At 46.1% G+C, this 24,639-nt stretch overlaps 2 long non-coding RNA genes across 8 annotated transcripts in view; one reads left to right on the forward strand and one right to left on the reverse strand.

The window, feature by feature from the left end:
• The window catches only part of LOC128322749 (uncharacterized), a 141,641-nt gene extending 133,394 nt beyond the window's left edge, over positions 1 to 8,247 (reverse strand). The window contains exon 1 of the long non-coding RNA XR_008305944.1: positions 8,176 to 8,247. This is a non-coding gene — a long non-coding RNA (uncharacterized LOC128322749). The remainder of the gene's footprint in view (positions 1 to 8,175) is intronic.
• LOC128322746 (uncharacterized) overlaps positions 1 to 24,639 on the forward strand; it is a 103,809-nt gene that overhangs the window by 59,343 nt on the left and 19,827 nt on the right. For 5 of the 7 annotated variants that reach the window (XR_008305939.1, XR_008305935.1, XR_008305934.1 and 2 more), the window contains exons 2-3: positions 19,696 to 19,895; positions 20,206 to 23,141. This is a non-coding gene — a long non-coding RNA (uncharacterized LOC128322746). The remainder of the gene's footprint in view (positions 1 to 19,695; positions 19,896 to 20,205; positions 23,142 to 24,639) is intronic. The other 2 variants (XR_008305936.1, XR_008305938.1) reach the window with 2 other exon arrangements.

The raw sequence follows: 24,639 nt of genomic DNA on the forward strand, positions 1-24,639 counted from the left end.
AAGGAAGAAATCAAATTTATTTGGGACAACTACAATGCAGACATTGAGTATTTGGCTATTATAGTGATTGCAAGAGAGCGAGAGCAGGGAAGGGAGTGAAGGGTGAAGGCATAGGTTTGAATGCCTTGTGGCTGGTGGGTGAGGAGTGTGTGGTTAATGGGGGAGGGAAGAGAGAAAGAAGTGGCATTATACCATTCTTGGGGCCTGTTGTCTTGTGAATGAAGCTAAAGGGAGGTACAAAGTGGGAAACAAGGAGGCAGTAAGGTGCCCGATGGACATCAAGTTCCATAGGTTAAGGCACTCTGCATGCTAACAACCGGTCAGGTGAATACTGGGTTTCCAAGGCTGTCAGATTCAAGAGTTAACCTAAAGCAAGCCTATGAAGAATGACCCAGTCTCAATTATTCCATTCCAAGCCTAGGGCCAAGGGATATTCAAGGCAGTCTTATGTAGGTCTCCCTGCAAAACGCCCACTTGAGGAATCACCCAAGGATCCTGATTTCTGCTCAGGATCAAAACTCAGCAGCAGTACAGTGATTCAGCTTAATGGGTGAGGAGGAATGGGTTTGAGCATACAACAGATGCTTGACTGTCTTGTACTTCCTTCCAAGACAGACCATGCAGAGGCGTATCTAGGGAAAATAGCGCCTAGGGCAAGCACTGAAATTGTGCCCCTCCAAACATCTGACACCCATCTTTCAGATAATTTTACCATAATATCAGCTCAAAAATCAGCTCAGTAAGGAACTCTGGGGAGCTCCCAGAGACTACAGCAACAGGCAAGAGACTTGCCTAGTAACAAAACACTAGTTAGCAGAGGATGCATATCAACTAACAAATGTGCCAGATTTCAAACTTCTTGATTACAAGGTCAGTTCACTAGGGCTCATCCCTGAAGACTTATGGTCAGTTTCAGGACTCTGATCTGAGAGATGCAGCTAAATGAAAAGATACAAAGTTAATTTCCATGCCTGCTAAGAAGGCACAGTTTCTCACACACAAACAGGTGGTGGGATTCATGAGGAGCAGGGGTTCAGGTGCTAAATGAGCAAAGAAGCACCTTTGAAAGTGGTGATTCTCTTTACATTTAGCAACGGGAGAGCAACTAACCCAAGCCACGGGAGGGATGCTAGCTTATGTTTTCGAGACTGTGAATCCTTTGGGACACAGAACCCTCTTTTAGTCTTTTTGTTTGTTTTTCTGTGTAAAACGCTTTGAAAACTTTGGTTGAAAAGTGTATGTAAATATGCACAGTAGTTCCAGGTGGGAGTGTGGGACTTCCAGACTGACTTGCTCACTGGCACCTCTGCCTTCTATAAAGTGCACTGTGCAAGGTTTATTCTAATGTGCACCGAGACATCTTTCATGCAGGGCAAAAAATAGATATTGTGCAGTGGAAACCATGTTCTTGTAATAGGGAAGTAGGTTGTTAAAAAAGAAACACAAAATAAAGATGAACACAGTTGCCTTTCAACCTTAATTCCCTTTTACAAAAGCAGTATTAGTCCCTTCCTTCCTTCCTTCCTCTCTCTCTCTCTCTCTCTCTCTCTCTCTCTCTCTTTCTTTCTCTTTCTTACTTAGCAAAATATTTCTAGTCTGCTTTCCCTCTGGCTCATTTCTCCCTCTTTCCTTCTCTTTCTGTCTGTCTCCTTTTCTATTGATTCTCATTTTCCCTTCCATGCAACTTTCCTGCTTTCTTTTAGGCAACTCTCTGGCAAAAGGGGCATCCCCCCTCCCCCTTCAGTTGCTATGTTCTTTCCAGCTCTGACTCCCCTACCGAGCCATTTGAATCTGGCCCATGAATCCCTACTGCAGTCTGGACAGAACCTTTCCAGTAAACTCACAAACTTCAACAGCTATCCTTTCAAAAACTCAACCAGACACAATTCCCCCGATCCCAGCCAACCTCGCTCCTCTCTGTCTCTCCCTGCCCTTGCTCCACTTACAATTGCCCTCATATTATGTTTTTTAAAGGGAGGCATTCTTCCTCTCTTTCCCCCCTTCAGACTGTGTTTGCCGTCTGGATCGAATTTGCGTGTGTGTCTCTCTGCTTATTTAGGGTTCTGTTTTTAGGAGCAGGGGTTGGGGGAGAAATCTGTCGAACTCAACTGAAAGACCTGTCTTAAAAAAGTAGTCAAAATCAGCCCCGGCAGCAGTGCCTCACAACATCTGCCCTGCTACAGCATCAGTAGGAACATACTGTATACAAAGTGGCAGCAGGGACGCAGCAGCAGAATTGGGGCGGATCTCTCATCCTCGGTCCCGGCACCACCCCCGAGAGCCGGGCTGAGCTTCCAGCAGCAGCCTGTCTCTGCAACATTCCCCTCGCCTTGTGCGCAGCCCTCTTCCCTCTCCAGAATCAGTGTCAGGCACTGCTGATGCCTCCTCCCACTCATACACCACTGCTAGTACAACGCAACCTATCCAGCGTGGAGGAAAAACACCATAATAATGGCATATCATCCATGTTAGGCTAATGTTCCATCTAAACCAGCATCCCTATTGCCAATCAGCCCTAGTTCCGCTTTTGGGGAGTAACGAGTCTTGCAACACTTCAGCACAAAACAAAACCAGCAGATTCCGGCAGCTTATTCCTACTGATCAGAAAAATCTCCAGCACCCTCCTGGGCAAAATACACATTATATGCAAATGTATGTGAAGGAGCTTCGACTCCCCCTTCCCTTTAAAAAAATGAAGTGGCAGTCAAATAGTTTAGATGGGAAGCGGGACAACTACATTGCTCTTTTCCTGTCAGCAGCAACTCCTTCTCCCAGCACATTTACCCTCCTCGATGCAAGGATTGGGGGCAAAGATAGAATTTTCAAGTACAAAATTCAGGCAGAGAAACCCTACAAGATGGAATGTGACCCTTCCACACCAAAAGTGCTTTAGAGAGGCTCAAGAAACACACCAAACTAACTTTTCCTGCCTTTCTTTAAGAGCAGAGGCAGAGCCTAGAGACACTGATGCCCGCTTCAGTAAAGCAGCATGTGCCGTTTTATATCACCTGTCATGCGGGGCAAAATCACGGGACGTGTGCCCTGCAGATGGTGTAGCAGCAGCGCTCCTGCCTGCTCTTCCCCCTCTGCCCTGCCTTGCCCTGCCCTGAGCAGTGATCCCTGCAGGCTCCCATCGAAGAGGGCAGCCACTCAGGCTCCCAGCCTCTCGTCCCAGGCAACCCCACTCACTGCCTCTTCTCAGCTCAACCTCCCTCCACATGTGTGCAGTGCTGCGCAGCCGGGTGGTGAAACTGCACGACAGGCAGCAGAATGAAGTAGGTCGTGACTCATGAGTAGACTAGTCACGACAATGAAGAGAAAGCCCCCAGCAGCTGCTCCTTCCCTGTCCTCCTCAGTTCAACCTCCCTCCACATGCACAGTGCAGCCGGCTCCCTCCCTGTCCTCCTCAGCTCAACCAACCTCCCTCCGCGTGTGCAGCTGGCTCTGCACAGTACTGGGAAGGGAAGAACCGGCATGGCGACGGGTGGCCCAATCAGCTCAGGGCACGGGACAGCGCACGCTCTTCTGCCAGTCAATGGGAGTGCCCCACCCACCCACCATGTGCCGCTGAGTGTAGATGTGTGTGTGTTCGGGTGCAACAGATGTGCCAGCTGCCTGGGCGCCCACTGGAGACCAAGCTGCAGCGGTGAGCAGCAGCGGGCCCACCCAGAAGAGTGGCGGCCGGGAGGTGATTAAAATTTGGTTGGTTTTTAAAAAAAAACAAACATTTTTTAAAAAAATTGTGGTAGTTGGGGGTGGGGCATGGCAGGCTCTTTGCGCCCCCTGCAGCTGTGCCTAGGGCACACGCCCTGCCTGCCCCACCCTGGTTACGCATCTGAGACCATGCCAACTCTGCCCCACATATGAAAGAAAACACGTTCCTAAAAGCAGAGACTATAGGTTTCTTCTTCTGAGATTTCCTAGGAGAGTCGCAAAGGTGGGGAAGTTTCAAGAAAATTGAGATAATTATAAATCTTTATTGAGGGTTTAGGGGAGATGTGTGGATGGGGAGGTTGCTATTCTGATCAGGATGTTTTATCATCATAATAATAATGGCTCACCAAGACAGAAGAGCATTAGTACTCCTAACTTGCCTGTCTTGGAGCTTGCCTTGGTTGCAGTTTAGGATGCAGTTACTCATTCTCCTGTGACATGTCTTTTGTCTTAAAGACCCTAGCCCAATTCAGACATTGTGCTGTACAAGTATACAGATGTTTGTACTCTCGTACACATGTTTGTGTGAATGACTACAAGTGTTAATTTTAAATGTGAACCTGGTTACAGTTTCTTCAAATGCATAGTACAGATAGGAAGTGTACTTCTATACCTGTGTTCAGCATAACATGTGAACATGTACCTGAGTACAGATCTGTACTTATGTACACTGTACACTCATTGTGTACGAGTGTTGAACATAACAGGTGAATAGGCCTCCTGTTTACTCCAAATGGAAATTGAGCTTAAGAATTCAAGAATTCAGGGTGGGTGCTCTGCTTTCCCGGGCACTTTGTCCCAGTTCAGGTTGCTAACTGGGAAAAGAGACATCTTTTAAACATGGTGATTCTCTTTATTTAGCTGGGGGAGAGCAACTGGTCTTATCCAACCCCAGAACAGTACCTCCAGTGACTGTTGCTGGTGTCTATATTATGTTTCTCTTTAGATTGTGAGCCCTTTGTGGACAGGGATCCATCTTAATTACTTACTTTCTTATTATTTCTCTATGTAAACTGCTTTGGAAACATTTGTTGAAAAACAGTATATACATATTTGTTGTTGTTGCTGCATGACAAAGTTCTTTTTGTCCAAATAGAGGTGCTGGAACAGTCTCACTCAGGTGAATGCTAAATTCCAAATGGAGAGGAGACAGTTCTGTGACACTGTTCCTGCATCATTCTCAGATGTGGACTTGCACTAGCAGTAAACCTTTTGCTACGGATCTTTAGCAGGGGCAGAGCCACCACTGGGCAAACGGGTTCAAAGAACCCAGGACACTGTCAATCAGGGGCCGTGTCTTGCGGGCTTAAACACCGCCCCCCCCGGCGTCTGACATCAGACACGGGGGGCATGATTTCACTCCCAAACGGGGCTGTATGGCTCTGTTTGCAAGCGAAATCAGCCAGCATTGCATTTGCAATGTGGCTGGAGTGACTCTCCCTGCCTTTTAAAGGTGGCCCTCCTGGCTGTGCTGCAAATGCAGTGCTGGCCAATTTCGCGGTGGCCATGTGTGGTGGCCATTTTGTTTTCAGTGGCTGTTAAAAAAATAATTTAAAAAATGGCCACTGCACATGTTAAAATGGTCTCTGCAAGGCCCTAGGCCTTGCCAGGCCTTGCAGGGGCCATTTGAGCATGTGTGACAGCCTCCAAAATGGCCACCATGCCGATCTTTACAGGCCCGAATGGGCTGAAAATCAGCCTGGGAAGGGCTGTGGGGGTGAGATGGGAGGCCAACGGGGGAGGGGAAAACTTTGCAACACCCCCCGGCCTTTAGGAAGTTCCCCCGAAGGGGCTACATGTAAAGAATTTTTTAAAAAATTAATTGTGAACTGGGGCAGGGGGTTCAGTTTGGTCCTGCTGGGTGGGGGGTAGTTCGGTTCTAACCTGAACCCCCAAACTGAACCCCTGAAACCCACCGAACCAGTTCACACATCCCTACCTCCAGGCGGGGCTGCTGCATGATTAGGAAACCTGGAGGACAAAGCTGAGAGAGACCAACTCCACCCAGCTCATCCAACCAGGTCTCCGTCACACATATCAGGTCAGCATGCTCATCCACAATCAAATTTTCTTCCATTTTTCAAAAATTCTCTTCCCTTCAAAAGCGAACTGTCAAACTGACATTCTAAATGTGAAACAAAAATACAGCAGGCATGAACTTTTGACCCTGCCAGATTTTTCATGCATAGAGATTTGCAAGTATTTTTAACACACCATCTAATTTACAAAAAATAAGAGTTTTAGGAATATTAATACAATACAAGGGGGCTATTCTGACGATCGGGGAAAATCGGGCTAGGAAAGCCTAGCTCGAATTTTCCTGATCGTCAGAACCACTGGACTCAGCTGCAAGCCCAGTGGTTCTAGAGCGGGTAACCTGCTCAAGAACCCCTGCCCCCAAACTGCCCCAGTTTTTTGGATTGTGAGTAGCCACGGTCTGGCTTCGCGCTGTGCCTACTCATGAGTAGACCCCCAGAGGGGAGGCGAAAAGCCACCTCCCGACTCTGGGGGTCTCCCCAGTATGCCCCGTGTGCTCGTGCAGGCAGAGGCGTAACTAGGGAAAACGGTGCGCGGGGCAAGCACTGAAATTGCGCCCCCCCGCCACGCGCCCCCCGCCACCCCCGGAAATATGGAAGTGTGTCACAGCCATAGTCAAATGTGGGTTGTGGGCTGCATCCGTGCAAGTTTTCTGGGACAGGAAAAAGGAAACATGAGGCTACAAGGCTCTTTAGAAATATATATTTTAAAGAAATGTCTTGCATACCAACAGCCTAAGTTTCCAGTCCTCATGGCCAGAAAATAAATGCTTTTAAACATAGTAATAGGTTTTGTGTCCCAAAATGGAAAAGACAAGACAGGTATTCAGAGGCGTAACTAGGGAAAATAGCGCCTATGGCAAGCACTGAAATTGCGCCACTGTCCAAGCAGGAATGATGGGACTTGTAGTCAGCAATATCTGGAAATCCCTGTTAAAAGGAACACTGTACCATCTAGACATGGTTGTTGATCAAAACCTGAAAACATGAGCCATCTCTGTAAAAGACTTAGAACAACAGTCAGGAGTTATGCGAGGATTCCAAGTGTCATTTTCTCTGTCTCATCTCATTCTTTAAAAAACATGACTTTGTCCTAGAGGATCACCTGCCCAAATAGCCACTAGCAAAATAGGGGAAGAAGAAGGTGGTGGTGGGTGGGTGTGTCTATAAACCAGTGAATGATTCCTGCCAGCCTTTGTCTTATGATGACTGTTGGCTCATGATGGGGTATATGTGCATTCACCACACTAGTGCTTACTTTGACACCAAGAGGGAGGAGGATACATTAGTTTGCCACACTAGACAGAGGAATTTGCAACAGGAGCAGATAGCCAAGTTCTGCCAGGGCCAAAACCAGCCCCTGCCAAACTAAGAAATCATTGTAATTTGCCCCTTCCTGTCACAAGCAGTGTGCTGTTCTTTTATTATTGACTCTAACTCTCAGATATCCCAGTCATGGATGGAAAATTCAGGGTCAATTTACAAGAGACACATTTTCTACATGGAAGTTTCTTCTGTGCAGGTGCTGTGCAGAAACCCATGTGTAGTGATCAATACATATGTAACTATTCCGCCGGGGCATAGCAAGGTTGGAATGGGTCCAGAGACAGGATTTCAAAATGGGCCCCCAGACCCTCAAAGTCCAGGACCTCCACACACCCCAGGCCCCCAATGATTTAAGTCTGATATTTCAAAATAAGTATGCTACCTGGAAATACATTTCACTGAATACACGCATGCACATTTCACAGTATATAGTGATATACATTGAGTACTATATATTTGTGCTACTTTTAATGCCTAGAACACACTAGCAATGCTAATTATTAAAATGGACCCCATGCTGCAGATTAGCAAATGATACTTTTCAAAATGATACTTTTGCAGGGTGAGCCTCTGTTTGTTTTCTCAGAATTCTGAACAAATTCAGTAAAGTTTGATTCCAGGAGTCTTTTCACACCAGGCTTTTAAAGCCCTTTAACACACATCTCCTCTGGAATAGAGGTGCTGCATTCACATGTTGGCCAGATTTACCCTGAAGTCCCTGCAAGTTATTGGGGAGCAGTTCACACACAAGAAAAATAAAATAAAATAAAATAAAAGCACAACACATGCTTCACAGTTCTCACTCAGACCTTCTGGACTGCAAAACAACTTGAACATAAGTGCATTTATGAATGAATGAATGAAAATAAATAAAATATACTTGTTCCAGAAGTGTTTGTAATTTTCTGACATGAAACAAGCCACTTATAGGCCTTTTTAGATAGTTTTTGTTTTTAAAGCCAGCACATTTTCCAGTCTGTTTTAAATTAAATATTCAGAGACTTCTCAGTCTCACCCCACCCCCACCCCCATATCAAAGCCCTATGGCAAGCAGATCCCTATATATGGGGGTAACCACAAAAAGGAATTCACAGCCTACCTAGCAATAGCTGTTCTGGATGGTCTGGTCTGGGCAGAGGGTCTGCTGCCTGCTTCCTCCTTCCTTCCTTCCTTGCTTGGGGCCTACACGAGTTCAGGCTTCAGGGAGGCCTACTTGGAGGCCTCTCTGGAAGCCCCGCCCACCCGCCGATCAGCTGAGAGGCGGGGAGAGAAGAGCTCTGCAGTTTGCAGGCCTTGCCGATCCTAGGCCGGAGCTGGAGGCAAGTGGCTGAGGGGCCCTGGGGCTGGGCAGGTGGGCAATGGGGTGGGGGTGGCAGGGACTGGTATGGCGCCCCCACCTCAATGGCGCCCAGGGCACGTGCCCCCCCTGCCCCCCCAGTTACGCCTATGTGTGCAGGGCATACTGGGGCTTCCGGGGGCTGCGCAGCCCCCGAGCTCCCCAGCCCCCGCCAGCTCCGTCATGGAGCTGGCAATCGTGTGGATGGCCGATCCGGCCACCCAGGGCTCCCTCCCCGCCCACCCAGAGAAACCGGGTCTCACGGATTGTGAGACCCGGCTCAAGGGCTTATTTACAACAAAAGGTCTGGAAGTTTCAATTCAATTTATAACACCACGAATTTGCAATACCAGGGCTTATTTACAAAACCAAGAGGTCCTCCACAGAAGGCAAACCATTACACCTACACAATCACCACCATCAGTCCTGTGCTAGTTTCTCTGCTTCAGGTCTGCCTTTGTGGTTCTTTTTAAATTAAATATATTTTTTAACACATACCTTTAAAATATTTTATATATATTTTCATAAAATGTATGCCTTTGCTCTAAAGTCTAATTTTGCTGCAGATGCCAATGGGGATCATGCTGGAATACATTATTTATGGATGGCAGCCTTTGAGCACTCCATTGGCTTCCTTCTTCAATTTCTTCTCTGCATAGTGTTGCATATACAGAAAATTAACATTTATATGCACTCGACAGTACTGGATGGAATGAAATACCTGAAGAGCAATTGATGTTGAATGTGCTTTTTCACCCCAGGAAATTCCTTTCAAGGAAAAGCAATGACAGTGATGTTTCAGAAGCCCAATGTTAGTATTCACATGCACCATGAGAGCAGATTGATAGTAAGCCTTGGGCTTTGAGAATGCACTCTTATATTTCTACGTTTTTATTATTAAAGGTGGTGATGACTGGCAGAGAAGAGAAATCTCAAGGTTAAAAAAGAGGAAAACACACTGTGATGTGCTTAGAACCAAGCCCCTTTCAGTTGTTACATATTGGTATGAAGGAGAAAAGAATCCCCTTCCTCCTCTTAATGAAATCAAATCAGAATTGGTTTCTATTTGAAAATGACAACTATCTTATAGGGTTGTGCATTTTGTATTTTTTCTGTTTCAATTCACACCAAATCCAAATCAACCCCATTTTGTATTTTGTTGAAAATTAAGTCTTCCAAATCATCTCAGTTTTGTTTTGTATCCGAATTAATCCAAATCTGAATTAATTCAGATTTTAAAATGGGTCACATGGTCAAAAGAGTAGGTGGGGGTTATAGTGCCCAATGAGTGGAAGCTACCACAAAAATTTCAAAGGAATTGGGCAAACTGCTGATTTTGGGTGAATTTTTGAAGTTTGCACATCTTTCAGATTTCCCCCATAGGGTATGATGGAGGTTTCAGGAAAAGTATAGCTTCATGCAGGGGGTGGGGGTGGTGGTGGCCCAGAGTGGAGTGTGGTTGGTGGTAGTGCCCACTAGGTACAAGGAAGCTACCACAATTTTTTCAGAGGAATTTGGCAGAGGGCTGATTTTTAAAGAATTAATGAAGTTACTCGTCTTTCAGATTTTCCTTGTAGGGTATAATGGAGGTTTCTGCAGTCCCATAACTCCACTTGAGGGGCACTGGGATGGCCCAGAGCAAGTGGCGGTGTAGTGCACATAGGGTGCCAACCACCTACATGGGTTGCCAACCCATGAAGTACAGGGTTTTGTTGTTCAAGAAGTGTTCTGAGAGTAGATTCTCTAGTAGCATATGAGAGTGGATGCATGGTTTTTCATTTAAAAATCTCATTTGCTATGAGCTAATCTAAAGTAAAAACCTCAGAAACAACAAAGCCCAGTACCCCAATGGTTTAGCAATCCAGGGGTGTGGTTGGCACCCTCTGTGCACTACACCACCACTCACTTCTGGCTATCCCAGTGCCCCCCAGGTGGAGTTATGGGGCTGCTGAAACCTCCATTATTCCCTATTGGGAAAAAATCTTAAAGATGCGTAAACCTCAAACATTCCTAAGAAATCAGCCCTTTGCCCTATTTGGAATCTGGGTGCACCAACCTCGGGGCACTGCCACCCAACCCACTGTTTTGCCCCTGAAGCCCCACATAAACAAGTTGAAAGAGTGAAGAGACTGATGAACAACAACAACACTTAATTTTTTGGCACAGTTATTTGAGAATTTTGCAGTGGGTGTGAGCCTGTCCCTGTGGCACTAGCACAGCAGCACAACCCATTTGTGGATTCAAGCAATCTTTCAATAAAAACACTCCCTCCCCATGGAACAGTGACCACAGGTCATTTGAGATAGCAAGATAGACCAATAAACTGCCTTGGTACTATGGAACAGCTTCAAATGTTCATTTAACTGAAGTGGAGTGAGCCATAGCCCAAACAAATCAGCCTACTGTTCAGAATTGTTGAGATTTATCATCTCTGCATTTAAGAAAGTGCAAAACCATGGATCATGGTTACAAGAAAGAGAGAAGCAACTAAGATTCCTGGGGATGTCAATAGATTGACAGGGGTATTCCCCACCCCCCTTCTTTTGTCTCCTGTAGTCCCATGTGGATGACCTGTCCCTGCAATGGCAAAAGTTGTGAACCACTGGCTTAGACATCATGTCCCACCAAATTACATTCTGGCCTAAATTACATTAGACTGCTCAACTTGGGCAACAAAACTTAGACACCACTATAACTCATAAAAATCAAAAGAAAAACAAAATAGCTTTTCAAAAGAGCCCTGAACAAGTCAAGAGATTCTTTCTAAACTTTTGGAAAGAAAAACCTGTGTAATTTCAGAACTTTCCTAACCAGCTTCTCGAAAAGCTTCTCCACACGATTTATACCATGGCTTTTAGCAAGAGCTTTGGAATTGCATTGAGCTCCCAAAGATATTTGGGTATTTCTGTCTCAAAATGCTATCTTCCAAATCCCTTTGCAAGGTCAGTTTGCATTTCAGTCACACTGAATACAACACATAGTTAACTAAACCATTCATGCTGAACAGCTTTTTGCATATCTTATCTTCTGCTAACCACTCAGTGCCTCAGCTGGAGTGGAGAGAGTCAGAGAAGTCAATTTCCATTGCAATGCTTTTCTGAAGAACAAAGCATTCTTTCCGAAACACAGTCATTTTGATTTGGAAACAAAAATCTCTGTTTTTTCATTCTTGATTTTGTTTTGGTTACAAAACCTCCAAAATTGCCATTTTTGGACACAAAACGTTTTGTACCCGAATCGAAATGCACCAGCCTACTATTTTAATCTGTAGGCTTGAATCTATTGGATTGTGTTGAACATGGAGCTCTAGAAAGTTGGTAGCCCTATAAGGTTTGTAGTACATCCCGCAGATGTACACACGATTCACGATTCACATGATTGCTTCTTCCTTTTGCTTTAAAAGCCATTTTGAGTCAGGAAGCTGTCAGACGAACCCATTTCATCTTTCTTCATTTCACCACCAACTTCTCCTTTTCTTTACCTGAAATCAAAAGATCTATTCAGCTTGTGGCCAGATGTGAGTATTCACAGCTTGACACAAGGTACAAATAACACCTACACCAGGCATCTACTTTTGAACTGAAACGGTGCCCTTGATATATGCTGGAGATTGCTCTGGTTTATGTAACTTGCACATGAACAGTAGTAGGCATCAAGTGAGAATTACATGCGAGAATCTAGACAGCAAGCCCAGAGGCAACTCTGGGCTCCCAACAAATGAAGGCAGCCATTTCAAAATGGATCTGGGTCAGAGGTCACAGTTCAGCCTGATTGTATAAGTGGTCTAATATGTTCTGTAAGTAAAGATCAGCAAAAAAGAGTCTGCCTTGAAACCCAAATTAACATTTGTTTTCATTTTTCAGCAACTGCAGAACATACAGGGGTCATTGAACTGCTCGTGTTGACACTATTTAGCATTCATGATCTGGAGAAAAATAAAGTGCTAACCTCTGACCTTTCATTAGAGTGTAGCCTAGAGTAATGGCAGGGAGCAGGGACAGTTTGTGACTGAATATAAAACAGGAAAAAAGGTTTTATTCCTTTTTAGAAAACTGATGTTATTCTATTAGTCGTCACAATATAGCCCATTGTGTTGAATTTGGTGTTCTAGCTGCAAATGAAGTCTATATCACAGTGAAGGTTGTGGATTTTTCCCTTGTAATGTGAGTAATTTTAAAAAGACATGCCCTAGTTCCTTTCATCTATACTTTTAAGTTTGCCAAATATAGCAACCATGTTTTCTCTCTCTCCATAAATTGGTTTTATTTTTCTCTTCAAGCATTGCATGTTGATTCCCTTTCCAGAAAATGGTTTTACTGAACAGCATTAATATAAACATCATCCATACATCACAGTCAGTACCACACAAAGTTCAAGAGCTAAATGTCACAGTACAGAACAGCATGGCAATGGATCTATTTGATTCCAAGAGAGCACCTTTCCTCATGTGGTTGTCTATTGGCCTTGAATGGCTAATCATGTCATTGCAACCACAAACCCGCAAAGGGTTGCCTGCCACAGTTCCAGATAGCATTCTATACCTAGTTTCAAACAGGTGTGAATGAATGATGAGCCAATCAGAGGCAGAAACTTTAGAATGTACTCCTGCAAAACTGTGCTTGAAGACTCAAGAAGAAACTGATCCAGTTAAATTTCATGGTAACTTGAGATTCTTATATAGGGGAATGCTGAATGTCTCAGATGTTGAAATTTGGCAATGGGATAGTCAGCTTACCTGTGCCAGTGCCGCATAAGCTGATAGTAGCTGAGAATTGCTACCATCTGTTGGTTGTTTCATTGCCAAAAGGAGGTGGTGGTGACTATCCAGCTCTTAGTAGACTACATAAAAGCCAATCATGTTGGGCATCAGCTACTAATAATTTTTCAGCTAACAGTCAGCTAACGGCATCAGCTAACAGTCAGGCATGAGTTTCAGGTGTTTTTGCAGTATGTATTGCTGTGATGGCATGAATAAGGCTGATTCTACACATGCAGAAGAATGAGTGGGGATTCTTTTAAGGTGATGGTAGAATGGGCTGTACACTACCTCAGGCTGCAGGTGAAGGATACCACTTTGGAACACCACATTAATAATCTCCTTGCTCATAGAAAACCAGCACATCACTGACCATGTATTCTAACTTATTTGACTATGGTGCTGGTTTTCTGGTTGCAGTAAGGTTTTACTTAACACTGTGTGCAACCCTGGGAGCTTATGGCTGTCTTTGGACAGAACTGGAGGTGAGAGAGGCAGAAGTTCACTTTTGTGCTTGTCTGAATGCATGGAACTGCAGTTTCATCACCAAAGTTTGAGGTTTCACTCCCCAAATGATGAATTGAATCTTCAGTTTGTAGTGAGTTTCGCTGCTTCTACCTCAGGTTTGGAGGTGCCTTTGTGTCGTTCAAATTCTGACACCTACGTAACCTGAGTTTCATGCCATAGCTGCTCCCGAAACCATAGAGAGGGTGGTTTCAGACCAGCCTAGAAAAGTGTCTGCTCCATGCCTCCCACGTGTCTTGCTGATTCTCGGAGCCTGCACCCCACCTCCTGCCTTCTTTTTTCTCCTCTCACTGTTGCCTGGCAACAGGGATGCTGCGTCCGTCTAGACACAGCATTTAAAGGGACAGAAGCACTTTGGCAGATGTCTGCTGCACGCTGTGTACTTTGGGAACAGGGTGCTCTGTGGCATGAGAGGAGTGCCAGACAGGGACAATTGCACGAGGAGAGGTTCTCCTGCTACCCCGTGGAAAGCAGACATGGGGCCCTTGTTCAAGAATTAATGGAGAGAACCCAACTCTTTTGCCCCCACCCCACTGTGCCCCCATCTTTATTGTGGGAGCATACTAGATGATGTTCTCAAGCGTGCCCCCACCTGCGTCCCTCATGCCACAAGCAGCACTCCTGCAATGTGCTCAGAGAGAATTGCATGACAGACATGACAAATGTGCCACCTGGTCCCTGAGCAATCTGGCACATGGCCTTCATATATGATATCGCTGTGGGTGATCTGTATTATGTGCCAGTGTGCCCAGGGGCAACACAAATCCCATTGGCAGTCCAACTGCACATATCTCTGGAAGCACATAAAAGGGGGCACCTTGGGGATGCTGTGTGCAGCTTCCAACATTCATTCATTCATTCATTCATTCATTCATTCATTCATTCATTCATTCGATTTCTATACCACCCTTCCAAAAATGGCTCAGGGCAGTTTACACAAAGAAATAATAAACAAATAAGATAGATCCCTGTCCCCAAAGGGCTCACAACCTAAAAAGAAACACAAGATAGACACCAGCAACAGTCACTGGAGGTACTGTGCTGAGGGTGGTTAGGGCCAGTTACTCTCCCCCTACTAAATAAAGAGAATCACCACATTAAAAGGTGCCTCTTTGCCAAGTTAGCAGGGGTTAAGTTTGGCAAGTTGGGAGAGGTGCAAAGGACTGCCTGCTCATTTGATGCAGTCACCAGTGTTACGGATGCTCTGCAGAGGGGTGTCCACCATGTGGAAGGGCAGAGCCTGGAGGAGGGGACTCAAGCTGTGGTGGGGGTGGAGGGCTCCGTTTTCCTGGAGCCATCCTGCAAGTGACCCTTCCTTAACATTACCCTCACAATGGCAGCAAGGTTACTTATTAGCTCCTAGTCTTGTTGCAAGTATTGGTTGAAGGGGTAGGTGTAGTCCCAGAACTAGGTGCTGATGCAGATAAAGAATAGATATGTGCCATTCATGTGCCTCCTTGAGTTCTTATAGGAAGCTTGCCTAGCCAGACTTGTAACCCCACAAAGACCATTCATGAATCTGTCAGCACTGGCAATACTTGGTGTACTTGGTACTATCTCTTGGCCTGCAGCAATCTACGAGAACAAAGCCTTCCAGATGGTTTTCACAGGCAGAGCAGAGTTCTAGAAAGGCCACGATGGCAGGTCTATGCCCCAGACCCGCTGTCACAAGTTGTCAGAGCCCACAGTGTTGGCTGAACATGCTCACAACAGATGCCCACACCCATCCACTTTCTCCCTCATGTGAAGACAGTGGGTTGGAGTCCCATGCCCTGTTCCTCCACCACCCTTCTTTGGAAGTTGGCAATAGCCATACAGTCCCAGCACCCTAACATTGACTCACATCCACTAGTGCTACCAACAGCAGCCAGGCTGGAGAAAGAGCCAAGAAGGTCCATGCCAAGCTGTGGACTGATGTGGAGATGGGGTGTTCTTGGACTGCTAGACCCACAATAGTGTGCAGTCGGCATTCCAAAACCAGTTCCAATATGAGTCCAAGTTCAACTGGAGATCCCAGCAGATGGCAAAGTGGGGATTCCAATGCCCAGTGCAAGGAAAGACTCCAGTGCCTCAGCAAGAAATTCAAGCAGGTGACCATTCACAGCAAGTTGTTTGGAGTGGAGCTGAGGACCATGCCCCACTACGATCAGCTGGCACTGGTCCTCTTGGATAAGAGGGACATCACACCCAGGGCAACTTCAGGGTCTGGGCACCCCATCCAAGGCAAGAAGGAAAGGGCAAGCCAAATGGTAGCGACAACAAGCATTCAGGGAAACAGCAGGCCCCTTCCAATGGGAACTGTGACTTCAACCACCCCTTCAGCTCCTGCCTCCGCCTCATCTTACCGTCTTGGTAGTCCAGCGGCAGCAACTAACATGGCACCCCATGCAGCCATGTCAATGTTCCCTGAGAGGGCAACAGAGGTTCCAGGCTGCTCTGGGATGGCAGGCTCATCACACCTGCCTCAGCCCGCCATGCACCATACAGGTATCCCAGCTGCTTCCGGGCCTTCCAGGGAAGGCAGGGAGAAGGGTACAGCTGTGCAGTTTGTGGATTCTATAGGACAGCCCTCAAGTCCAGGCTCTACTCCATGGACCCGGAGGACAACAATGAGGAGACACAAATAGATTCCCTTCAGCACCTCATGCTTGCAACTGTGCTACCCCAGGGGGAGCCCTCAGAACACAACAGGCAAATTGCTTGCCAACAACCCCCTATCATTGGTGGATTGTGTTGCCCAGACAAAGCTCTCTGCTAATTTCTTCCTCTCCCCACCCCCACCACAGCAGGGTCGCCACTCAGAGCAGAAAGAGCTGCCACTTCCATCAGAGGAAGTACCCATCCTCTCTGCATCACCGTAAGAGGAGCCTGCATCTGCACCCAGAAGGCCACTGAACAATGTAGAGAGCACTGCGCAGCTATGCAACAGGGGAAGCAGTGTGGGACGGGGGAGAAGTGGCCTGATTTGTGGAGCAAACTGGGAAGGAAGATAGGGGGCCACAGAAGAGGTGGCTTCAGAACCAGAGGGGCCATGGTCTGTCAGTGGGGACTATGAGGAGGCAATGTCCTTGCTCTGACTTCCAGAGCAGAAAGAATCAGGAGCACAGGTGGGAGCAGGTATCACAAAAGCTGTTGCCGTCTGATATCACACAGTTGCAGTGGGGGGCGGGGGGTCCCCATCCCCCCTTAGCTCTCTCCCCTTGTCCAGAAACCCTTTCCCCCTTTGTCAATCTTAAGCATGGTGGGTCGTTTGTTGGATGGAAAAGACACCAGCAGGTGTGGATGGGATCACAAGGTGCATTCAGTCTATCTTTGAACTGAAGGTGGGAAGAAAGGGGCCCAATCCTCTCTTCTCGGGGTGGGGGAGACAACTGGGGAAGACATTTTGTCTTTCCTCAGGGAGATTAAAAGAGACTCCCCCCCACAAGGGGGGTGCAGGGACCCTAGTATTAACCAACAAATAATTTTTCTGGCTATTTATTGATAATCATGGCCAGGAGGCTGGCAAACGGATTCCCCTTAGGGAGAGTCCACTTGCTGCTGTCAGGCTGCCATTGAATGGTGGGGTACACTTTGACACAGGGATTGCCGGGGCGATATCCCACTACAGCCCTTCCCAATGTTGCGATCACTAGGTGGGTGCAGAATCAGCCTGTCCCTCTCTAAATTCTGTATGCATTGAACGTGGGCCAATCATCCTGCTGGGGACCACATGCCATCATTGAGTGCCACCTTTCTGGGGAGGTAACATCTCCCAGAAAGAACATCACCAATTAATTTTCATTAAATCCTCCCCAGGGTACAGGAGCAGCTGTGTGGTTGTGTCACAGGTTAGTTCTCACTGTTGCTCTGCATATTGTGCCCACTCCCCCACAGTAACCAGCTCACCACTTGTCCAAATTTATTAGCTGCTGCTCTGCGTTTATCCCCCCAGACCCCATTGCCATCTGGAAGTGCCCCTTGTAATTCTTGGGTATAAATTATTGTGCATCTGCATGACTGCATGGTTTTGAAATTACTGCAAGGGCATTGCTGCCAGTGCAGTGAGGAAGGGGTTAAAATGTCTTTGCCCTGCTGAAGGCAGCCCTCAAGGCCAAAAAGGCACGATCACACTCAGCATGTCCCTTTGGAGATCGAGGCCAATGGCAGCTGCCCCAACGATGCCCTGCCACCCTGCCAGCAGTTTGGTAATGCGAGCGGCCTGTTTGGCCTCAGTGGACCAGGGAGGGGCTTTTCTGCCCAGAAACCAGAGGTCCCTGGATCGTAGTTGGACAATAATCTGTGGTGTTTCTTGGTTTCAGCAGTTAACCTCGTGTTCATCAAACCATGGTTTCACGCTATGTCTAAAGGCGGCCTCTTTGGCTTTGGGCTGTTTTGGCCTGAAGTGAAGTGCTGTCTGGTTGGAGCCAAAGTGGGACCAAAGCAAAGCAAACAGAAGTCTACTCACCCTTAAAACTACTTACAGGGGCTAGTGGTGGTAGAAAAAAATTGAGGAGAGCCACAGAAGGGGCAAAGTGCATTTCTGAGTGTGCAAATGGTGGTCCATTCACACTTGCAAATCCGTTTTTGAGCTAAATCCACTCAATTCAATTCAAAGGTACTCTACACTCGTGGATGGAGTACACTTATGCAAGCAAGTGCAGTAAGATTCCTGCTTTGCTTCGGGCCAAACACTTTGATCCAATTGCTAACACTACTTATGAGGACCAGATGCGGGTCAGGAAAGAAGCCATTTTCTCTACCTATGTTCCTGGCTGCAAGAGAGGAAGCAGCTGTCTTCCATGGCTTGAATTTAGGAATCCTCTGAGGTATGTGTGTGCATGCGGGCAATACTTGTAACTTAAGGATGAGCAAGAATTGCTATTGTAATGGAAATGTGTGATGTTAAGCGAAGAGATGGCCATGTCTTCTATAAGAAATTTCCTTTCCTCTCAGAGTAGTGGGGAGCTATGTATCGAAAACAGTGACTGACAGCCTGGCTAATGATGCATGACTGCTACATGAGTACTGCCAATTGTGCAGGGAGGCACAAATTTTTATAACCTCCACTTCCCCTGGAAGCACTCTGTGCTACCTGAAAATATGTCCCCAAGGGCTGCACAACTCTTAGGGACATATTTTTCAGTGGCACAGAGTGCTTCTGGGAGAAGGGAAATTCATCCCCACCCCATGCAAGAACTGGTGCTGCATTAATTGAACCCATCAGTAGCACCAGTGTTTTCCATGTTGCACTTGTGCTTCATTAGTCAAGATGTCAGGCACTGTGATTATCTGGCTGCAACTGGGCAAGCACTAGATGTGATAGTTGGTGCTGCGCTAAACCAGTGCTTTTCAAGCTATTATGTCTCCAAAATCTTCTTGTGAGTTCATGAGCCATCAGTGCTGCTCCCCTACCAAGGCTTTTCAATATATGGTTCTGCTTACGGCCAGCACATTCTTCCATTCTTCTTCATACAGGGATAATGCACTTGGATAATATCAGATCAGATGGCACCATTCCAGGAAGTCTGGGGCAGCTATCCAATGGAATTTTTTTTTTAAAACCCCAGCCTGGCTTTACAATCCTCTTGCAAAAGTATACCTAATAAGAGAGCCGTCAAAACACCACACTAGTTGGAAGTAGAATATACCAGAACCATTCTGCTTACTGTAGAAATATGCCTGTACGGTTGATTTAGTGCAGTGGGAGCTAACAAAGCCTATAGATTAGATAGAACTGTACCAACTGTGCTTGTCAAAATATACTCACTGCTGCCAGATACCTTCTGAGGGAAGGGGCTCCTTGGATATTTCCCTGAGTCTGTTTGTGCTGCTTTTTCCATCTTGACAAAATTATGCTAAGTAATCAATAAATCTTGGCTGTGGTGCATATTAGAAGCACTCCAGCTACCCTACTCTGCAGAAACAATGTTTGTTGCGTGTATTTAGGGGCTGATCCAGTTGGTCCTTTATATTCTCTCTCTCTCTCTCTCTCTCTCTCTCTCTCTCTCTCTCTCTCTTAGACGTACCCATTGCTAATCCCATGTGTGGCAGCTCTCTCAAGTGCCCAGAGAACTTCTGGATAGCAACAGGGATGATAGCAACGGGGATGGGCAGCTGACCAGCAGGCCGGGAGGTAACGGCAGAAGCGGCCGGACGGGCAAACGATGGCACTGGACAGCAGGAGAGTGAGGCGGCGGCAGCAGCAGCAGCAGCAGCGGAGGTGGGCTGGGAGGAGGTGGTGGAGGTGGGCGGGGGATGGGAGGAAACTGTGGGGTGGGCAGGTGGGGAGAAAACTGCAGCGCAGACGGGCGAGGAGGAGGAGGCGACAAAGGGGGCAGGTGACTGGGTGGGAGGGGGGGATTCAGGGCGGGTGGAAGAAAGCTGTGATGGTGATGGGTGGTAGTGGGGAATGAAGGAAATTGCCAGATGGTGAGAACTAGAGGTGCAGATGCTCTGCACCTGGCCCAGCAAGTTATTTATTCATGTATTCATTCATGTATTCATTCATTCAATTTCTATACTGCCCTTAGGAAATTTTACATTTAATGTGCTTTATAGGCACATTAGCCACATGCCTCCCTCCCTTGAGCACAGCTCTCTGGGCATGACAGGGCTACTCTTGCTGTGGAAGAGAGGGGAGCCAGAAGCAGGGAAATCCTGAAGACAGAGCAGTGCATGTGAGAAGAGGTGACCGATGACTGAACTGGTCTGCTTCAAAACAGATTTAAATATATTTGCATTTTTAAGCAAAATCTTGAAGGGAGGGAAATGGGCCTAAAATATACATGTATTGTTCCGTTTATGTTTGCAAATATGGCAAATGGCATATCTACACCACAAGACTCTAATGGTTTTATTCTACTTTAATTGTCATGGTTTCCTCAAAGCATTCTGGGAATTGTAGTTTGGTGAGTATGCTGACAATTCTGTATTAGAGATCTGTATCCCTCCTCTAGCCACCCTTTCATGCTTCTCTGAAGAAAAAAAAAGCCTTGTAAACAAGTTTAAATCTGTGATGTATATATTCCCAAAGAGGAGATTGTGGCAAAGAGGAGATTGTGGCATCCTCCAGCTGACACATTTTTCTCTCATTCTCTAAGCTCACTTACTGATGAATTCTTGTAAGCACTTTAGAAAAGCGGGGGGGGGGGGGACACACACATATTTTTATATGTCTCCATTTCCATTTAATAGACCCTTTTCTATTTTATGAACCCTGATAAATTCCACATCCTTCACTATTAATTTGTGAATAATATTAAACAAAAATTCAAATATTCCATTTAAATTTAAATCTATGTTTACACTGTTTATATTAATTACATTAGACATTATCCTGCCAAACCTAAGCATAGTTTTGGCCCACTTTGGTCCTTAATATCCCAATTGACATTAATGAGATGTATAAATGCTTAACTTTATCTGCATTGTGCCTGTTACTTTTTTGTAGCATATGTCCATGACTAGTTCTACATGACTCTAAAGCTGATTGGGGTTTTCCCATTAGACTCTCATTTACTTCTCATGCATAACTTCTATGTCATGTATTAGTGTAGGCTATTGGTGCAACAAATTATAAAAAAAATATAATAGCAGTGAAACAAATATGAAAATACATTGCAAACCCATTGTATGAAATGTAAGTGTCTATTCGTGAAGCCCTCTCCCTAGGTACACAGCATCTTCCTCCTTCAATTCCAAGAAAAGCAACTTGGGCAAGGATGGTGAGTCAAAAATGGGAAGAACATGAACGGATGTTGGTAGAAACAAATAGCTTGAAAGATGAAAAAGGTGAACCTGCCTTCTTAGTATTAAGTATTTTCCAGGGTGTGCTTGAAAAGCTATTCTGGGATTAGGAAGGTGCTGCTTGGCTTTGGTTTAGGGTGTGCCTGCCACACTGCTCCAGGTCTATTTAAAGGTTTGGCTTCCAAGGGTGGTTAGGCCTTGACAGAAGTCCAGCTTTTTCATAGGTGGTTATTCCAATCCACTTTGAAAGCAGTTACATATGGTATTCGGGGCCTGAAGGATCTATTTTGGAAAAATGGAGGCTACGTATCTGAAAGAGGGTTCTACAACTGTGCATTCCAAACAATAAGGGTATTCACATGGCTGACACGGTGGGCAGGCGGTCCATGTATCCTACAATGCAGCATACGATGAGTGCAGTGCATTGGGGAATACCCCTGTGAGATGGGCACTCTAGGCGTCCGGGGACACATCATTCCAGCCTCCATGTATCCCACAATGCACCATGCATTGGGGAATACCCCTGTGAGACGGGCACTCTAGGTGCCCGTCTCTGTGAGTGCTTGAGCTGTAGTCAACCCAAGCATACACACGATCCCAGCAGCTGGGTTAAGGGTGCAACCCTGGCTAAAAGCCACACTTAAATGTAAGATTCAGCTGGGCAGGAGCACTGGGATCCACATGGATCCCAGCACTTCACACATCCAGCCTAACCAAGACTAGGCTGCCATAGCCTGGGTTAGGCTGCTCGTGAGAACAGCCTTTATGTCTCATGATGCCTTGATATATAATGAAGGACATCTCCACAGAAGGTCATGGGCATGCTTGTATGGTAATAAGTCAACATAGCACCTTAGCATGGCCACACAAATCTCTCTCTGTACAGTTCTCTGCACAGTAGAGGTGAAAAAGCGGGGCTGTAAATGCCCAGGGTGATGAAGTCCATATAGAGAAAGGGCAGTGTCCAAAACACCTGCTCCACAAAAAGCAGTGACAGGTACTGTCTGGTCAGGTACTGCTTTATTTTCTGTTGAGCACTGAGCATCAAATGTGAGTAGAGGTCAGCCAAACAGAGGGTTCATTTTTGTGAACATTTTATGTTACCCACAAATTGAGGCGATTCAGGTTATTTTCCAAAAGGGATTCAAAAGGCAGCTAATGGGTTTATGGAGAGAAGTTATCCTCATTGCTAAGGCAACCAGGTCAATTCTGCCTATTTTGCTGCGTTGCACTACAATGGAACAGTCATCACAGCCCCGGCCAATGGGGACACTTCTTCCACATAGCAGTTTCAAATGAGGGCAAAGCACTGGCTTAATTTGTCCTCAGTGACACTGTCATGTAGCCACATCTAATTGACTATGTGGCACAATCTGACATCATTGCACTCTCCCATGTGATCCCTGATTGGCTGGGATCATTCAGGGAAGAAAAGCCTAGCACTGGGGGTGGCTGAGTGGGGAATATCACTGAAGTAGAGGGGGAAACAAGAGCTGCAGATTACTCCAAAACAAGTAAAGGTTTTGTTCCCTACAGGAGGGCAGTGATGCACAGTCGGGCCTTTACTGTGGTGGCCCCTACCCTCTGGAACTCCCTTCCTGTGAATGCTGTCTGTTCCCATCCCAGCCTGCCTTTAAGTGGATATGGAAGACATTTCTCTTCTGGAAGGTTTTCCCTGATGTTTTAACTGTGTTATGCTTTGATAGCTCCTGATTTTTTGGTAATTTAAACAAATGGATCCTACTCTTTACTGCTTTCTTGTATTTATTTTTTGTGAGCCACCTCAGCTTCCTCAGAAAGTAGATGGGATATATACATCCTTAAATAAACAAATAAGCCCCATTTCACATCAAACATTTTAAAGAATGGAAATTCAGTGCAGCACTAAAGATGAATTAAAGCCATTATGGTGCAGTGGATAGTGTTGGACTTGGTTTAGTAAGAGTTGTGCTCAAAATGGTGGTGGGTTGCCAGAACCTAAGGGGTATACCCGTGAGTCAAATGGGCTGTAAGCCAGAATTTGGCTTTTTAAAATCAAAATCTGGCCACCTAGGATGCCATATGTTGGTGACCTCTAGGCTGGATTACTGCAATGTGCTCTGTGAGGGGCTGTCTTTGTACATAGTCGAGAAACTGCAGTTGGTCCAGAATGTGGTGGCCAGGTTGGTCTCTGGGTCATCTAGGAGAGACCATATTATTCCTGTGTTGAAAGAACTACACTGGCTGCTGATACATTTCCAAGCAAAATACAAGGTGCTGGTTGTTACCTATAAAGCCCTAAACAGCTTAGGCCCTGGGTATTTAAGAGAACATATTTTTCGCCATGAGCCCCACCCCCTGTTAAGATCATCTGGAGAGGTTCGTCTGTGGTTGCCGCCAACTTGTTTGGCGGCTACTCAGGATCGGGCCTTCTTCACTGCTGCCCCTGGACTTTGGAATGCCCTCCCTGTAGAAATAAGAGCCTCTCCATCTCTGGCAACTTATAAAAAGGCACTGAAGACACATTTATTCATTCACCCAGGCTTTTAATTAGATCTATAGTTTAAAATTTTTAATACTGGGTTTTAAATGTTGTTAATGTTTTAAATGATTTTAATTGTTAACTGATTTGATGTTGTAAATGATTGTAATTGAGATGCAAGTTTTGGGTGGTATAGAAATATTTTAAATAAATCAATAAAAATAGCATAGGGAGAACAGTGCGGGTGCCCAGACTCAGGCAAGCAGCCTAATGGGCCAAGCAACACCTGCCGATGATGTCAGTGGGATAAGCCAATGGAGAGAGGTAGGGCCTGCTCGTGGAGCTGGGCTGGGAGCAGGAGGCAGGGAGGGAAAGGATAGAAGAGATGGAAGTGGTGTCAAAGGACAAATAAAGAATGGGGGAAACGGAAGGGTGGGGCTGGAGTGCCCGGCATGTGAGACAGCTTTAAAAGGGCCCAACCCATGATGAAGAGCAGGGATGTACAGAGGAGGGCTGTCGTCTCCCATTAAGGAGCAGCCCCAAGACTTTGAGGGTAAAGAACCTTCCTGCCAAGGAGAAGGTCTAAGGTGTTATTAACCCGTCCCCTTTCTCTGAGGCTGAGCCCAAGGTGCTTCCACTGAACCCCTTGAGAGGAGCCCTGGGGTACCCATGGCCAGAGACTACTAGTTAAGTCCCATGTACGGCAAAGCCCTATAATTCAGAGAGAAGACCGAGTGGCCTCTGACCCCACTCTTTA

Source organism: Hemicordylus capensis, chromosome 4 (genome assembly GCF_027244095.1).
Source record: "Hemicordylus capensis ecotype Gifberg chromosome 4, rHemCap1.1.pri, whole genome shotgun sequence".
NCBI lineage: Eukaryota > Metazoa > Chordata > Lepidosauria > Squamata > Cordylidae > Hemicordylus > Hemicordylus capensis.